Raw genomic sequence first — 19117 nt, 5'->3', positions numbered from 1 at the left:
ATGCATTTAACTCAAATATGCCTGATTTAGATCTATAGTTCCCCAGGTGGGATGTAAGGGTTTTCAGTAGTTAATGTTGATTTGAGCAGTAATTAATGAATAGTTATTATAAAGGAGACATAATTAGTAAGTAGTTCTCTGGGAGATAGTCTTAGTAATTATTGTGGAGTTAATAGTGAACTACTATAATCATTAGTTCAGTACTATCTACTGAGTAATTATTCAGTACTCCCTGGTAGTTAATAGAAAATATTTAGGTGTTAATGCAGCACTATTAATTAGTTACTGCTTAGTTCCTGCTTATGTAACAGGTTTAAAAATGACCTTAAAAATAGCCTTAATAATTATAGTGAATTCAACCAAAATTATAATAATATTCAGCAAATAGTTTTGTAATTATCCTTTTTTTTATATAATTGTTCATTTCTGTTCACTATTTTGAAGTTGTGCCTTGCATTTGCAACATCCTGTTAGTGTGCAGCTGTAGCTTGGTCCCTCCCTCTTCCCTCACTCTGGCACAGTCTAACATGTGCTCTGCCAGAGGTAAGTCACACACAAAGCACAGGGGAACTATTTCACATTTATAAAGTTAACTATGGACATATACGTTTGTAATTCTCTATTTAATTGTTGTTTATCAGTAAATTTAACTAGCCAGCACTGTTAAACTGACTCTGAAGCATTTTAGATGCATTTTAAAACTGTTTTCTCTGACCATGCTAAGCTAGCAGCTAGTAACTAGCCCATATTCCACATGGTGAAAATGTTAGCCTTCTCTGCTTAAAGTATGTCCATTTGTCCTTTAGAATGTGAAAATGTGCAGCTGCTGAAATCAAACTGCTGTATTGCTGCTTGCTATGTGTGCAGGTATGTTGCAAGTGCAGTTTATTTCCTTTATATTGTAATTTATGTATTCAGAGCTAATTTGTTCAAAGAAAAAAAAAAATCCCTCTACTCTAGCACAGTACTCAGCCAACAGAGTCTGAAAACTCATTGAATATTGTCTCTAAACGATAAAAAAATTAATACTATACGATCACAGTGCAGTGTTATGTCACAGTTAATTTTTATATAATTATATATTATATAGTATATCTTTATATATATATATTTATATACGTATACTCATTATCTTTTGTATTTTTACACTATAATATTTTGCTGTAGTTATACTGCATAACTGTATCATTATTATTACTGCATTATACATATGTGTATATGTATTGTTTGATTTTTGGAAAAAAAAAAACAGTCTAACATGTGCTCTGCCAGAGAATGTGAAAATGTGCAGCTGCTGAAATCAAACTGCTGTATTGCTGCTTGCTATGTGTGCAGAGGTCGAGAGAGAGAGAGAGAGAGAGAGTGCGAGACAATAAAGAGTAAAGAGAGAGAAAGACAAGAGAGCGGTCTCCTGGTCCTCCTTCACGCACGCACATGCAGCCGTTACACTGGTGCCGTGACGCCTTGGATCTCAAGATCAGCCTGATGCAGATCACCGTGTGGTTGCAGTAGGAGAGGTGGAGACCAAAGATATTCATCTAATCGGGTCAGATTGTGTCTTTCAAGGGACTGTTTGTGACTGATATTTACAGCATTGTACATTTACTCTTATTCAAAAAAATATTTCTATTTTTTTTTTCTCTTTCACAAACTTGTGAGTACAATATACTAAGTAGTATACGCCTACTTTTTTTTTTCTCTTTCATTATTATTACTCTTTTTTTTGTACATTTTAAGGAACTCTTTTTTTAACACTTTTTTAAAATATGGCCCAAAAACCCTCATTGGAGCTGCAAAGTGACGAATTCAGCCCTTTTGTTCCAAGAGGTAGAGGTGCATTGTTTTCTGGATTAGATGACAGTGGTGTAGTTTCTAATACATTTCACAGTGGTGGGGTGGGATTTACCCAGTCAAAGACTGTTAGTGCTAGGAGTGTTGGCCGGGGTCAGGCAACTGGTTGTTCTCCTGTAGGACAGTTTTTGAGGGAGGGTCCACATGCTTCCACACCCAGCAGTGATATCACAGACTCTGCATTGCATCATCTTACAGACATGGTGGGTCAGCTAGGTGCTCAGATAGGCGAATCCATTGTATCCAAGTTAATGTCAGCTGGTATGGTCAACATTAGCAGTACACAGCACAACACTTCACAAAAGAATATAGACACTGACACACTTGCTGACACAGATAGTACGAGACATGGAACACCCCAACTCTCAGTACACGTCGTATCAGAGAGAGAACCGGTCATATTTAGAGGGGATGGCTCTGATAAATATTCAGTACGTGAATGGATTGACATGACAAGAGCTTATCTGAGGAAACGGAAGTGTCCAGTGTCTGATCAAGCTGAAGAGATAATGAGCAGGTTGGCAGGCAAAGCCAAGGATGTCGTAAAAATTGGCTTGCGGAGTGATGAGTCTCTTGATGTACAGCAAAACCCAGAGCTAATTTACACTGTCCTTCTCAAATATTTCAGTGATGCTCCATCATGTCTGCCTCTAGCAGATTTCTACTCAACACTGCCCAAACCAAGAGAGAATCCAGTTGATTACTGGATCAGAATAAATAAAGCAGCTGATCTGGCTGATGAAGGCCTACGCAGACAAGGTAGGAAAATGGAGAATCTCAGTGAGGAAGTGGCCCGAATGTTTGTTAAACATTGTCCGGATCCTGAGCTATCCTCAATCTTTAAATGCAAGCCCATCAGTGACTGGAATGCAAAAGATATCCAGCTAAGAATAGATGAGTACCAACGAGAGCAAAGAGCAACTACAACCCATGATAGGTTCCATCAACTTAAAAGTCAGGCCACAGCGCTTCAAGAGGAGCCTTCGTATGTTCAGATGCTCAGTCCACCCACTGTTGATCAGCACCATGTTCCAAGTCTGCCTTCTGCCACACAGTATCAGACATCTGCCTCACCATGCGCATCCTCTGTCTCACCCTACCTGCATTCTGCACCACTGTGCCCATCTTCCACTTCTGCACAGACACACTGTCATTCTTCGTATTCCCAGCAAGCCCACTCACTGATCCAAAATGTGCAACAGCCTGAGGAGAGGATGTTGAACCGAATGATGGGTATGTTAGAGCTGGTGCTGGAAAAAGTACAGCAGAGAAATAACCCTGCACCAAGAACTGAGAGAAAATTTTATCCTAGCTCTGCTGAAAAAGCATGTAGAGTCTGCGAATCAAAAACACACACTACCAAGACTCACTGTCTCAGAGAGAGATTGTGCTTTGAATGCTTAACTCCTGGCCACTCTCACAACGAATGCAGCAAAAGATGTACACCTCAGCAAAATCCACAGGCGGGAAACTAGCCAACCTGTATGTGGCGGGAGGCCATACAGGTGTTTCTGAAAACTCCCATGAAAGAGAGCTCAGTGCTGATGTTCTATTTGAGACTGCTAAAGCATCATGCAACACACACAAAGTTATCTTCCAGAACACACAAGTAATAGGTAGGAGTGACAGCCTGTTTTACACACCAGTTATTGTTGGAAGAAAACTCACCTTGGGAGCAATGCTAGACAGTGGCTCCATGGCCTGCACTATAAGTGAGACTGCGGAGTTCCAGCTCATCAAGGCTGGTCTACTTGATGTAAAAAAACAGCATGATGCAGATGTTATTCTGGTAGGCTGTGGTGGTAATCAAGTCAAGCCCAAGTCAGCTTATGACCTCCAAATAGAAGTGTATGGCTGTGAAATGATTGTTCCAATCCTGGTTGTTCCAGGTCAACATGATGACATGATTTTAGGTACTAACGTCATTAAACACATGCTTCGTGAGTCAAAGAAGTGTGGTAGTTACTGGACAGCAGTATCATCTCCATGCTCTAATCTAGACTCAGAATCTGAGCAGTTCCTGTCAATGTTAGCTGGTCTATGTCGCTGGAGAGGCGATAAAATCCCAGACAAAATTGGCACAGTCAAGTCCAATTCTGCTGTGTGTCTTGATCCTGGCAAGGAGTATCTGGTTTGGGGTAAATTGCCAAAAACCTCTCTTGTTTCTGCTGGCAGCACTGTGATGACAGAGCCTACCTCGTCCCGCTCAGCTCCCAGAAACATACTGGTGTCACGAATTGTCACACCTCTTTGGGGAGACAGATGGGTCCCACTCAAACTCATTAACATGTCTGACCATCCAGTGACAATCAAACGTAATGCAAAGCTTGCTGACGTATTCTCTTGTGTCGCATTGGAAGACATGGATGATGATTGTCCAGTTCAACCTACTCCTCTTTCATGCTGTTCTCAGATGATTGCCTCAGATGTTTCTGTAGCAAGTAGACTGCAGGTTCCAGAAGATGCTGACAAGCGACTTCAGCAAATTGGACTGAGTGGACTGGATTTGAAATTGTGTGATGTCTCTGAGAAGTGTAAATCTCAGCTGGTCGACCTTATTGTGCGCTACGAGGATGTTTTCTCCCGCCACCACCTTGACTGTGGGGAAGCAAAGGGATTTGTGCACAGAATACACCTCTCTGACCAAAAGCCATTTCGTCTACCATTCAGAAGAGTGCCCCCAAGCCAATACCAAAAGTTGAGGCAAGTTCTAAACGAGATGGAAGAGCGAGACATTATTCGAAAGTCAAGCAGCGAATATGCATCTCCTTTAGTACTAGTTTGGAAGAAGAACGGAGACTTACGTGTGTGCACAGACTTCCGGTGGCTTAACAAAAGAACTCTGAAGGATGCACATCCTCTCCCTCATCAAGCAGACTGTTTGGCTGCACTTGGTGGCAATTGTTTTTTTAGCACGATGGACCTTACCTCAGGATTTTACAATATGCCACTTCATGAAGAGGACAAGAGGTACTCAGCCTTTACGACACCTATGGGGCTATATGAGTACAACAGGCTCCCTCAAGGCCTATGTAACAGTCCTGCCAGCTTTATGCGCATGATGATGGGCATTTTTGGAGACCAAAATTTCCTGAGCTTACTTTGCTACCTTGACGATTTACTTGTCTTTGCACCAAATGAGACCATTGCCTTAGAACGCCTGGAGATGGTGTTTGTCAGACTGCGCAGTCACAACCTGAAACTGGCTCCAAAGAAATGTTTTTTTCTTAGGAACTCTGTCAAGTTCCTTGGCCATGTAATCAATGAAGATGGTGTCTCTACTGACCCAGGAAAGGTTGAGAGCATTGCAAATCTGACCAGTGCCCAACTCATGGAGGAGGATGGTGTGACACCATGCCAAAAACGTATCAGATCATTTCTTGGTATGATCAATTACTATCAACATTTTGTGCCCAACTACTCTGCTATCGCTAAGCCACTGTTTGATTTACTGTCTGGCCAGAAAAGAAAGTACAAAGGCACACGTAAGTCAAAACAAGCATCTCAGTATCGGAAGCTAAACCCAACTGACTGGACACCTGAGCACCAGCAGGCCTTCGATAGACTGAAAGAATCTCTTGTTAACACTGCAGTCCTGGCACACCCTGATTTCACTCGTCCTTTTCTGCTGTCGACTGATGCATCACAAGATGGTATAGGTGCAGTCCTTTCACAGGTACAGGATGGTGGAACTCGAGCGAGACCCATCGCATTTGCTAGTAAATCACTGTCTCGGTCTCAAAAGAATTATCCAGCCCACCGTTTGGAGTTTTTGGCATTAAAGTGGTCTATATGCGATAAATTCAGCCACTGGCTCAAGGGACATAAATTCACAGTCTTTACCGACAACAACCCGCTCACTCACATTATGTCCAAACCTAAGCTGGATTGCTGTGAGCAGCGATGGGTTGCCAAATTGGCATCGTTTGATTTTGATATAAAGTATGTGCCTGGTACTCAGAACATTGTCGCTGATGCCCTTAGCCGAGTACCATTTGTCAAATCAAATATGGGTTATAGACTACTGAATGAGCCATTTCATAGTCTTATCCATGATGTTCAAAATGTGTCCAGTGCTGCAGTTCAAGATGCATTCAGATGGTCAACTGATCCTTCAGGCAGAGAAATGAGTCCACCAGCTGGTTGTCTTCAATTGTTGGCGAAGGATGATGTAGCTGCGATCTTACAGTCTCAGAAAGAATGGGAAACTGGAGTCAGGTCTCGTGCTGTTGAAGTTTTACATCACTTACCTCAAATAATCAACACTGGTCATGACACCTTACCTGCTTACTCAGTAAAAGAGCTCCATGATGCACAACTGAAAGACAAAATCCTGTCGAGAGTGCTGATGTATGTAGAGAGGCGTCGCAGACCTTCCAGACGTGACAGAGTGAGAGAGCCAGCATCTGTCTTGAGATACTTGAAGCACTGGGAGAAACTCATTGTCACTGATGGGATTCTCTACAGGGTCTCAAAAGATCAGTTTTCTAGAACTAAACGTTTCCAGTTTGTGGTTCCAGATTCTCTCAAATCTGAAGTTCTGAAAGGTATCCATGACCATGTTGGCCACCAAGGCCAGTTTAGAAGTCTTAGTTTGGCAAGACAAAGATTCTTCTGGGTGCACATGGACCGAGACGTGAGAGAATATGTGCGTCATTGTCAGCGCTGCATTGTAAGTAAAGCTGCTGAGCCAGAGGGCAGAGCACCTCTAGAGAACATAACATCTACAAGACCACTACAGCTTGTGTGCATCGATTTTTGGTCAGCAGAAGATGCAAGCAATAAGTCCATTGACGTGCTGGTTGTTACTGACCATTTTTCGAGGCTAGCTCATGCATTTGTCTGCAAAAATCAGTCGGCTAAACAAGTTGCCAGAGTCCTGTGGGATAAGTACTTCTGTGTGTATGGGTTTCCAGAGAGGATACACTCAGATCAAGGGGCGAGTTTTGAAAGTCAGCTGATCAGTGAACTCCTCAGAATCTCTGGAATAAGGAAGTCCCATACCACCCCTTACCACCCAATGGGTAACGGAAGTGTTGAGCGTTTCAACAGGACCCTAGGTAACATGATCCGAGCTCTTAGTCCAGAAAGAAAGCTCAACTGGCCAAGTCAACTGCAGACACTTACTTTCATGTACAATTGCACGGTTCATGAGACGACGGGGTATGCTCCATTCTATTTGATGTTTGGAAGGGTCCCTCGTCTTCCCATAGATGTCATGTTTAAGAGTGTTCTACATGATCCATGTGTAGCAGATTACAACAAGTATGTGGCATCTCTGTCCAAAGATCTCAAGGAGGCCATGTTGATTGCCCAGAAGCATGCTGAAAAGGAGCAGAGTCGCCATGCTGAGATCTACAACAGGAAAGTGAAAGGGCCTTCTATTGAAGTGAATGACCGGGTGCTCTTGGCTAATAAGACAGAAAGAGGAAAGAGGAAAACTGCAGATCGCTGGGAGTCAACAGTGTATACAGTGGTGGATAAAAACCCTCAAACTCACACTTTCAGGATTCGAAATACAGCCAATGGGCAAGAGAAAGTTGTACATCGCAACCTCTTGATGCTAGCAAACTTCCTTCCTGTAGTGGAAGACAGTCTGTTGCCTGACTCAGTCACAACTATGTCCAGTGTCAGCTCAGATGAACCTATGGACATTCATATGGAAACAGGCCATGATTTTCCTGCTCCTGACCAAAACACTGAGCAACTTTCATCTGACGACAGACAAAGTGACTGTGCATCTTTGAGCTTTGGTGGATCACAGGAACCTGTTTATGACTCTGACAGAGGAACAAAGACATGCCCATCTGCAATTGACAGTTCAGATACTAACTCTGTGCACACAAATGATCCAAACCATTTCAACTCTGAAAACAGGACTTTAGAATGGATCAAGGACTTGAATGAATCTCCTGTAAGAAACCTTAGCCATGCTAGAAGTGTGTCACTACTTCTTGAGAATGAGACCAGTACAAGTAAGAGTGGAGATGAGGCTGAAGACATCCAAGATGGTCAAGAACCTGTAAATCTCACTGAGAGTGTCAATTCTGTACATCCTGATCAGAAGTCTCCTCATCCTGAGAATGAACAGCCCAATATATCCCTCAATACACACCCAGATGCACCCAACACTCAGACTGAGAACACAACTACACACACAGATGTCAGATCTCGTTTTGGTCGCATTGTTAGACCAGTAAACAGATTGATATACACTATGTCTAGGCAAGACGCTGTTAGCAATGCTAAAGATAATGTTCGGACCGTTTGTAGGTCAATTTTTCAGACATTCAAACATTAAGATGTAGGTTAACACTGTTCAGTTTCGATACATTGTAAACCAATTTGCTTTTGTTATTGTTTTATTTTAACAGTAATTTGTTTGGATGTGACAGGCATTATGGTGCATATTGAATGGGTAATGTGGGGTGTAAAAGGCATCTTACAGCCAGTGGTTGGCTTTAGAGTTTAGCGCTGCTCTCTTGCCACTTCGTCCACATGGGACACTTTCCAAAGTTGGCAGTCCAGTTTAGGACATCCTGTTGGTTAAATGTTGTGTATAGCACCTATGTGTTTTTCATATTTGTTATGTAATTTTGGCAGAATTCAGTGGGGGTGGGTGTAACAGGTTTAAAAATGACCTTAAAAATAGCCTTAATAATTATAGTGAATTCAACCAAAATTATAATAATATTCAGCAAATAGTTTTGTAATTATCCTTTTTTTTATATAATTGTTCATTTCTGTTCACTATTTTGAAGTTGTGCCTTGCATTTGCAACATCCTGTTAGTGTGCAGCTGTAGCTTGGTCCCTCCCTCTTCCCTCACTCTGGCACAGTCTAACATGTGCTCTGCCAGAGGTAAGTCACACACAAAGCACAGGGGAACTATTTCACATTTATAAAGTTAACTATGGACATATACGTTTGTAATTCTCTATTTAATTGTTGTTTATCAGTAAATTTAACTAGCCAGCACTGTTAAACTGACTCTGAAGCATTTTAGATGCATTTTAAAACTGTTTTCTCTGACCATGCTAAGCTAGCAGCTAGTAACTAGCCCATATTCCACATGGTGAAAATGTTAGCCTTCTCTGCTTAAAGTATGTCCATTTGTCCTTTAGAATGTGAAAATGTGCAGCTGCTGAAATCAAACTGCTGTATTGCTGCTTGCTATGTGTGCAGGTATGTTGCAAGTGCAGTTTATTTCCTTTATATTGTAATTTATGTATTCAGAGCTAATTTGTTCAAAGAAAAAAAAAAATCCCTCTACTCTAGCACAGTACTCAGCCAACAGAGTCTGAAAACTCATTGAATATTGTCTCTAAACGATAAAAAAATTAATACTATACGATCACAGTGCAGTGTTATGTCACAGTTAATTTTTATATAATTATATATTATATAGTATATCTTTATATATATATATTTATATACGTATACTCATTATCTTTTGTATTTTTACACTATAATATTTTGCTGTAGTTATACTGCATAACTGTATCATTATTATTACTGCATTATACATATGTGTATATGTATTGTTTGATTTTTGGAAAAAAAAAAACAGTCTAACATGTGCTCTGCCAGAGAATGTGAAAATGTGCAGCTGCTGAAATCAAACTGCTGTATTGCTGCTTGCTATGTGTGCAGAGGTCGAGAGAGAGAGAGAGAGAGAGAGTGCGAGACAATAAAGAGTAAAGAGAGAGAAAGACAAGAGAGCGGTCTCCTGGTCCTCCTTCACGCACGCACATGCAGCCGTTACACTTAGTTACCTATTAACTATGGAACAGTATTATAAAGTGTTACCCCTTAAAATAGCTTGTAGAACATTTCTTGGAACAGCGTGGGGTGTGTTCTTCTGAATTGTGACTTATAGTGTTACAATGTCTTCTTTATGATTCTGTGGAAATTAGGAACACATAACTGAAGTGGAAATAACTCAGGGTTCAGCTTTAGGAAAGCACAGTCAGTTCCTGTTCCTCGCTTTCTCTCTCTCTTTCTCTTTCCCTCTCTCTCTTTCTCTCTCCCTCTCCCTTTCTCTTTCTCTACAGTGTTCAGTTGAAGAGCACACTCCAATTAGGCTGCTTGGGCTGGTGGTAAGACAGCCTGCTGGTGCATATTAAAGGCAGAGGGGCATGAATAAGCAATAGAAGAGAGGGAGTGAGGGCATTCTGGGTATTCTGCAGCCTCAGCCCAGCCTGGCACCCATTACAGCTCTGGAGTACACATCTGTCACCATGGCAACAGCATCCTAAAGTGATGGCACTTTCACACTCAAGTGTACTTTGTCTGAACTGGAGATGCTTATGTGGCTAACAGGTAATGGAAGCTTAAGCCCCACCAATTAGCATGGTGCTAACTGCAGGTCTTAACCACTGAACACTCTTCTCACTTTTCAAATGCTCTTGTGGCTGAATGGAATTAAATCCTCAGAGCAATGCTTCAACATTTTGTAGAAAGCATTTCCTGGTACATAGAGACAGCTGGCATAAGCTCCAGCACTGAGCAGTGAAACCAGTAAGACCAATGTTGAGATGTTGGTACAGGTTACTTGAGCCGATTGTTATATTATACTCAGCCACTGAGATGTTAGCAGAAGTTACTTGGGCTGATTGTTATATTATACTCAGCCACTGAGATGTTGGAACAGGTTACTGGAGCCGATTGTCGTATTATACTCAGCAACTGAGATGTTGGAACAGGTTGCTTGAGCCGATCGTTGTATTATACTCAGCAACTGAGATGTTGGCAGAGGTTACTTGAGCCGATTGTTGTATTATATTCAGCAACTGCGATGTTGGTACAGGTTACTGGAGCCGATTGTCGTATTATACTCAGCAACTGAGATGTTGGTACAGGTTACTTGAGCCGATTGTCGTATTATACTCAGCAACTGAGATGTTGATACAGGTTACTTGAACCGATTGTCGTGTTATACTCAGCACCTGAGATGTTAGCAGAGGTTACTTGGGCCGATTGTCGTATTCTACTCAGCCACTGAGATGTTGGCACAGGTTACTTGGGCTGATTGTTGTATTATACTCAGCAACTGAGATGTTGGCACAGGTTACTTGAGCCGATTGTCGTGTTATACTCAGCAACTGAGATGTTGGTACAGGTTACTTGAGCCGATTGTCGTGTTATACTCAGCAACTGAGATGTTAGCAGAGGTTACTTGGGCCGATTGTCGTATTATACTCAGCAACTGAGATGTTGGTACAGGTTACTTGGGCCGATTGTCGGATTATACTCAGCAACTGAGATGTTGGTACAGGTTACTTGGGCCGATTGTCGGATTATACTCAGCAACTGAGATGTTGGTACAGGTTACTTGGGCCGATTGTCGGATTATACTCAGCAACTGAGATGTTGGTACAGGTTACTTGGGCCGATTGTCGGATTATACTCAGCAACTGTGATGTTGGTACATGTGCCTCTGGCCAATTTGTATATCATACTTACCAGTTGGGGTGTTGGCAAAAGTGGCTTCTATTATACTTGGGAACCAGGGTGTTGACATCTTGTAACTTGGGCCATTTGTTGTATTTTATTTAAAAACGTGGTCTTGGCACAATCAGCACTCATGCAGATATCAGCTCTAAATTCGGCATATATTTACACCAATGATGAGCTGATGCAACTCAGCCCCAGTGTGTGGTATTACTATATGGGCATCACCAATGCTAATCAAATTGCTGAATGCAGTCAAATCCAAAATGTATAGTCATACAGTATTCCCTGAGACAGTTACTCCCTACAAAAGCATAATTGACTATTTTTTAATGAGGTTTCAAACTACTTTTGTCCATATTCTCATTCTCATCCTCATTTACTCCAATAGATCTCTTTTTGATCTTTTTTTCTGAAACAATGCTGCAAATATGTTTGCACAGCACTGTAAAGAGGAAAAATAGCTAAATGTGGAAAAATTGTAGCTATGGAATGTTGCAGTGGAGCAGATATGAACCAAATGTGTCCAATTTGAGTGGGACAACAATAAAGCTGCTACACCTGCATGAAGGTAATCTAATGATCTGTGAAGATCTGATGAGATGTTATTGCTCTCTTCAGCAGCAACACCAGGAATCAGCAAAAACAGGGATGAAGAGTGACCCACTCCTCATCCTCACTACCCCCAGAGCATCATCTCAGTGATTCACACCTCTCCAGGGTTAGCCAGAGTGAAGTGTGTAGGAGTGAGTTTGATGGTTCTGGTCTACAGGAGGTGTGCTGCCTGTCAGACCCACTTCACCCAAAATCCCAAAGCCCCTGATGACCACAGGCCATGTGCTGTTTAGCCACTTTTTCAGCAGAGCATGCTGGGAATCTTACAGTTTCCACATGAAAAGCCCTGAAGCTCCAAAAGCTGCTGTGAAAGCTGTGAGGTGAGTAATCTTTACAGAAGTGTAGATTTACTGCTGAAAAATCTCTTCACTTTTTAAATGTAATTATATAAAGGAAAGATAGGATCTCACTTTAATATTAATATTTTGGGCAATCATATTACTGAGAACCTTAAGTATTATTTATGGTTGCTCATTGCATTTTTACTGCATATATAATCTCACAGTTTTCAGATTGTTTTGCAGGACTGTGTGACTTGAGTTTTATACAGCGTTGATGCACAGTTTCCTTTTTATTAAGAATGAATAGGGTGCAAATGTGCATGCCCATCTACTGTACTCACCTGCTGTACTGTACATACCAATACCGGATCACTAAAGACCAATGTAAACAGCACTACCAAACCACTATAGAAAACTGCCATCTAACTACACTAAAGATCACTAAAAGCCATTAACGCACAACAAGTATCACTACCCTATTGTTAAAAAACACTGACTGACCTTTAAGACCATTACTTTTTCACTGTATAGCACTACCTGATTATTAAAGAAAACTACCAGTTCATTAAAGACCAGTATTTGATCTTTAAAGATCTTCATTAGATCTTTAAATATCAATGTCTGATAGATAAGCACCACAGTTTAATCACTAAACACAACTACAATAAATGTCAATACCTTATCACTAATGACTTCTACAGCATAGGTAAATACCCCAACCTGATCACTAAACACCACAACTTATCAGTAAAGACCACTATCTCATAGATAAAGATCACCTAAACACCACTATAGACCACAAAGCATCTCTACTTGATCAGTAAAGACCACGTACCTAAAGATGACAAACAATTACTTTATATCACCAACACAACTATAGACCTCAAACACCACTACTTGATCAGTAAATACCCTTACCACCAAGCTAAAGATGACCATCAGTCACTTTAGACCACCAATACCTCAAAAAAACTACCTGATTGGTAATACAATTACTATATAGCTATATAATTCCACTGTTAGTCACTTTAGATCACCAATATCACCATGGTGCAAACTCCAAATACTATTACCTGATCAGTAAAGACCACTGCCTCATACCTAAATACCACTACCAATCACTTTAGACCAGTAACATCACCATGGACCACTAAATACTATTACTTGATCGGTAAAGACCACTATATCAGAGCTCAAGTCCACAATCAGTCAGTTTAGACCAACAACACCACTATAGACCTCGAAACATCACTACCTGATCAGTAAAAAACAATATTTCATAGCTAAAGTACACCATCAGTCATTTAAGACCAGCAACATCACCACGGACCACTAAATACTATCACCTGATCAGTAAAGACCAGTGCTTCATAGCTAAAGAACACTACCAATCACTATAGACTAGTAACATCACCATGGACCACTAAATACCATCACCTGATCAGTAAAGACCACTACCTTATAGCCAAAGACCACGATCAGCCTCTTTAAACCACAGAATATTAATTCTGCCCTGAGGTAGCGGTCTGAGGTAGCATATTAAACAAAGACTGTGCTTTACTAAAACAGTTAGCATTTCAGCCACCCCTGCAAATAGCATTAGCTAGGTTTGGTTATTTTTAGTTATTGGGATTCCATTAATAGTCAAATACTGTACAAATGTGGGTCCTTAAATGCCACTACTTGATCTGAGCCATTACATCATTGCTAAAGACTGCTGCCTAAAGACCAGTGGTTGTTCATCACTTACTGATTGATAAAGATCATAAGAAAACAGTAGTTACATTTTAAAAACTCAAACTGTAGGGAAAGTCTCTGTTCTCACTGAAATACTTGAGCAAAAGAACTTTTACCATTTGACAAATGTAGTCAGATTCTCCTAAAGGCAATGTTCCCACATCTGTGGTAAAGTTTTTTTAGTAGAGTAGAGTCTGTTCCTGCAGTAAACAGGGACAGACTCTCTATTAATACCCTTGTATAGGACACATGATATACGTTGGAGCAGGTGGGAGGGAATTTCGGCTGGTGCGGTATATCTGCCCTACGCTACAGAGTTTTCTGTCACTTTCGCAAAGTCAGACGCTTTTCATCTTCAGTGACTTTCAAGCCCTGTGTTTACGTCTCTGAGGAGAAGGCCCAGATACTGCAGAGAGAAAAAAAGAAAAGCAGCGGTCTCGGTACCGTCGGCTGCACGGCGACACTGTCAGAGGGAACACAGCAGCGCTGCGATTGTTTCGGACAGACGGTAAGTGAAACAGATGTGTTTCTGGCTTTGTTTATCTGAACGTAAACCGCAGAGTGGCACGGCTCTCTCAATCTAAATTTCTCCAGACTCAGACTTAACCGCCATCGTTCCAGCACCGCTCGTCCATACTGACCTCTGAGACAAAAGAGGTATAATGAGAGAGGGAGCCAGGGCTCACTGCGTTACGCTGAAGTCAGACTGCACATATTAATATTTTATTACTCCGCCTCCTTCAAAGTCAGCACGGTCATTTTTTAAAAGTTCTATTATTTTTTTAAACAAACTGCTGTAACTCTGACAGTGGTGTAAAATCTGTCCAAATTCAAAAGACTGACCACAATATGATTTTAAACACCAATGCCTTATCACTGAAGACCCTTGTTTCTTCACTAAACACCACAACTTGTTCATTAAGCACCAAACCACCAAACCAACATCTCTTGATACTCGTACTCTGAGAGAGATGCAGAAACCTGACTGTTTGAGCGCTTGCCATTATATTAAATATATATCATATTAAACACCAATACCTGATCACTAACACCACTACATTACTAAGCATTATGGCCTGACCTGTAAACACTATGGAGTGATTATTAAACACCACTACCTGATCACTAAGCAACACTAATCACTTAACACTACTACCTGATCACTAAACACTACTACCTGATCACTAAACACTACTACCTGATCACTAAACACTACTACCTGATCACAAAACATCATTACCTGATTACAAAACATCATTACCTGAACACTAAGCACCACTGCGTGATCACTACAAATCACTATCTAATTATTAAACACCACCTGGTCACAAAACATCATTACCTAGTCACTAAGCTTCACTATTGGCGGTGTGGTCACTTAAAACTACTATATGTTCACTAACGAATGACTAAACACCTGCTAATTTTCTAAATATTATTGGTTATCATCAGTCATATTTCGGAGGAGATAGCATGTGTAAATCGAGTAGCCACTCCCATCACTAATTCAGAGATGCGTGTAATTTGGTCCTATATTTTCCTGATGTTTTGTAGTAAAATTACATTATCCTCCCTTCTCACCTGCTCTAATCCTGTCTGAATAGGAATTAAGGGAAAAACGTTGTGGTTGTATATGAATTCATGTCCAAATCAACAACAGCAACATCAACAACAACAAAGTGTGTTTCTATGTCAGTGTGATGTGATTATATGGGGTATCCTCTTCAGTCTTGCTGGAGATTCTTCACAGGAAGTTGCTTAATGAAGCAGTCGAGCCTGTGCAAATCTGCAATATAGCAAAGGGAGGCTAACAAAGTGGCTTTGATGTGTCTATTGTTTCTTACTAAAACATGGAAAAAAGTTGAAGTAAAGGGAAAACCCTCTGCAGAGTGGTTGTTTAAGTTTTTTTTAGCCGGTCCTCTAGCCTGAATGAAAGTTTAAAGCAGCTGTAACAGCATTGCTGGAGGACAATCCAGAGCTAATTAGAGCCCATTACTTATTTAAAGCCAGCTTGTTTGTGTGAGGTGGTATAAATTATCCAGTACACTCGTTCTCAGGGGACTCTTTCACTTTGTTTTTTTGTTTTTTAAACCAGACTTTATCAAACGGTTTTGAGGATTGCTTGTGAAGGACCAATTATTTCCACACGCCTGACCAACAGAGGCTGCAGGACTCATTGGAGAAGTGAAAGGCTTTCAGTGGATGATTTTTAGGCACATAATCAAAGGTGTAGGACAGTGTCTCTGTAAACTGAGAGCAATCAGATTAATAAAATCCAACTGCTGCCAATTTCCAACTCTGCAAAATGGTCAGGAATAAAATACTCCACTGTGTTCAGGCTGAAGATGGGGTTTATTACAGTTTTACCTGATTTTTTACACACATGGACAAGCAGCAAGGGAATATTCCCTAGCATAGCAATTGTTAGCACAAATTGTCCAGTGTTACCTTATTAGTTGCTTATTAGTGCCAGTAAGTTAACAATAGTGTAGTTCAGGTGTAGCCCATCACCAGACACTGTATGTACTTGCCATTTAATCCTGCTGCATAGAGGGTCAGAGGGGCAAAATGGAGGCAAAGGGAACCGGGGCTTCTTCTTCTTGTAGGACGTTATTTGTGTAATTGTTTTTGTCTGATTTATGTTTAATAGGTGGAACCCTTTGTGCTGAGTGGTCCAGCGGTATAATGCGCTGCCACTATGAGCAAGAGGTCGCAGGTTCGATCCTCCCTTATGCAGCTTTGCCATCAAGCTGCCGGCACTCAGCAAAATTGGCCCTGCTCCCTCGGATGGGTAGATGGCGTTCTCTCCCCTCATCCCATCTAGGATGATGTCCGCAGCACAGGGCGTCTGTGAGCTGATGTACCGGAACCGAGCCGCTGCGCTTTCCTCCAAGTGCGCTGTGATGCTGCTCCGTAATGCTGCATCAGCAGCAGCTCGAAAAGAAGCGGTGGCTGACTTCACATGTATCAGAGGAAGCATGTGTTGGTCTTCACCCTCCTGGTGTGTTGGGGCATCACTAGTGACTGGGGTGCCGAGTTTGGAAGAACTTTCTCGGGGGAACTGAAGCTCTGTCAGGTCTCAATAATACAACTTCTGCTAGTCGCTTGTAGCAGCATGTAGTTGTACCGAGATACAGAGAGACAGAGAGAGAGAAAGAGAGTGAAATAGTGAGGAGGATTGGCCTCACAGCTACCAACGTGTAAATATGTGTATGTACTTAGCATTTTCTTTTGTTTGTATCAGTTTTTGTTGTATTACTTTTATGTGAATCCTCGTAAATAAATCACTGTGCACTTGAAAGTTTATCTCATGTCTCCTGTTCACACCACACTCTGGGTCCTTGTTATTTGGTCTCACATAAAACCCAAAGAAACCTTTTTAATGACTTTATGACTTACATCTTTACACTGTCTTTGTTATATTGTATAAATTTAGTCCGGTTAGTTTTGGTTTCACACTGCAGTTTAGTGACTGGTCTAAAGAACTTACACCATCCTGTGTTCATCAGCTATGTGGGCGGAATCTCTTTATACTTCATATTAACTGGTTTGTAGAATATTATGAGTTAAAAACCATCTAAAAAAGTGTTTTCACACTGCAGGCAAACCAGTCCATGGTTCAGTAGATCCAGGCCAAGACCGCCTCTTTTGTTTGGACCAAACTCTCTTGTAAATGTGTCCTGACCGCGGTTTGCAGCCCTTTTACACCTACTAATATGGTTTGAATAAAAAAAAGAAATGGTGTAAAAGTACCTATAGACTTGCTGGACTCTCCGGTACTATAATTTTACAGAATTTTTTTGAGTTTGATAATAAAATACATAAACTGCACTTTTACTGTTGTGTCAATACACTTACTGTCACTTACTGTGACCTACAGTTGCTAGAAAAACTATGTTACTATGTGATTTTTGCATACATTGGTAATTAAATGTGTTCTGATCTTCAACTTAGTCACAATAGACAAACACAGTCTGCTTAAACTAATACCACACAAAAATATATATGTTTGCATGATTTTATTGAACACAACATGTTAACATTCACAGTGAGGGGGGGTCATTGCTATAGATCATGTGTAGTTATTAGTTAGTTTTAATGTAATTAAACAGTGGAACTGATTAGTTTAATCTGTTTTTTGTTGTGTGTGAATGCAGCGAACATGCCAGGGGGCAGGAAAAACTGATCTTTTTCTGTTATATTTTCTGACATTTCTGAGCTAAATGTCACCACCCTCAGTTCAGCATGTCATCCCCATAACAACGCTTAGTTAAACGCTCCTGCTGATAAAATGCTGTGCTGTCAGAGATTTCACTCATCAGCTATAGATAAGTCAGTTGTGACGCACATTTAAATGTCTGTTATCATCAACAGTGTGTTTCTGCTGGGCTAGAATGATGAGATTACCTGGCCTTCACAGTTAAACACAACATGTAATTTAAAGAAAATGTGACAACATAGATAACATAAAACACTCACACACACACACTGCAGATCCATACTGGATTAAAATAAATGCAGTTACTGCTTTAAGACTTTAAAAAGGGCTGGATTAAATCACTTCACTTTTATTTTTGTCATACTGTAAACACTACATACACTGCCAGTTCATACTGCATTACAATCACTGCACTGTTATTACTCTCACATTGTAAAAAAAAAATAGAAAAGATTAAAACTGGATTAAAATAAATTCATAAGTATTATATAGACTAAACTTTTGCAGATTCATGCTGGATTAAAACCACTTCACTTGTATTATTGTCAGACAGTAAATACTACACACACTGCAGATTCATACTGGAATCAAATCACTCTGCAGTTATAAATGTCAGACTGTAAAAACTACCACCGACAATTAATTTTAGATTAAAATCACTGCACTGTTACTGATTTCAGACTTTAAAAAATCCTCATAGTTTTTCACTTCACATTTACTGAATTCAAATGGTAAAAGTTCACACAAATTGTAGATTCATAGGATTCATACGATTCAAATCCGTCCACATTTATTACTGTCATACTGTAAAAATACACGCTGCAGATTCATATTGGATTAAAATATTTCCACAATTATTCAAGTTAAATTGTAAAGACAAACTGTATATTCTCACTACTGGACTAGTTAATGTTGGAAGACTGAAAACACAGAGATCACACAATTATTAATAGCACAAGTCA

At 40.5% G+C, this 19117-nt stretch overlaps 1 long non-coding RNA gene across 1 annotated transcript; it reads left to right on the top strand.

Annotated features, from left to right (window-relative positions):
* The first annotated feature begins 302 nt into the window (after positions 1–302).
* LOC125782359 (uncharacterized) lies at positions 303–1633 on the top strand. The gene is made up of 2 exons (XR_007424989.1): positions 303–867; positions 1336–1633. It is a non-coding gene; the product is annotated as an uncharacterized LOC125782359 (long non-coding RNA).
* Positions 1634–19117: the final 17484 nt, after the last annotated feature.

The sequence above is a fragment of the Astyanax mexicanus genome, chromosome 17 (assembly GCF_023375975.1).
Source record: "Astyanax mexicanus isolate ESR-SI-001 chromosome 17, AstMex3_surface, whole genome shotgun sequence".
In the NCBI taxonomy this organism is placed as follows: Eukaryota; Metazoa; Chordata; class Actinopteri; order Characiformes; family Acestrorhamphidae; genus Astyanax; species Astyanax mexicanus.
Note: the sequence above shows the minus strand (reverse complement) of the source record. Positions and strands in the feature narration are given on the sequence as shown.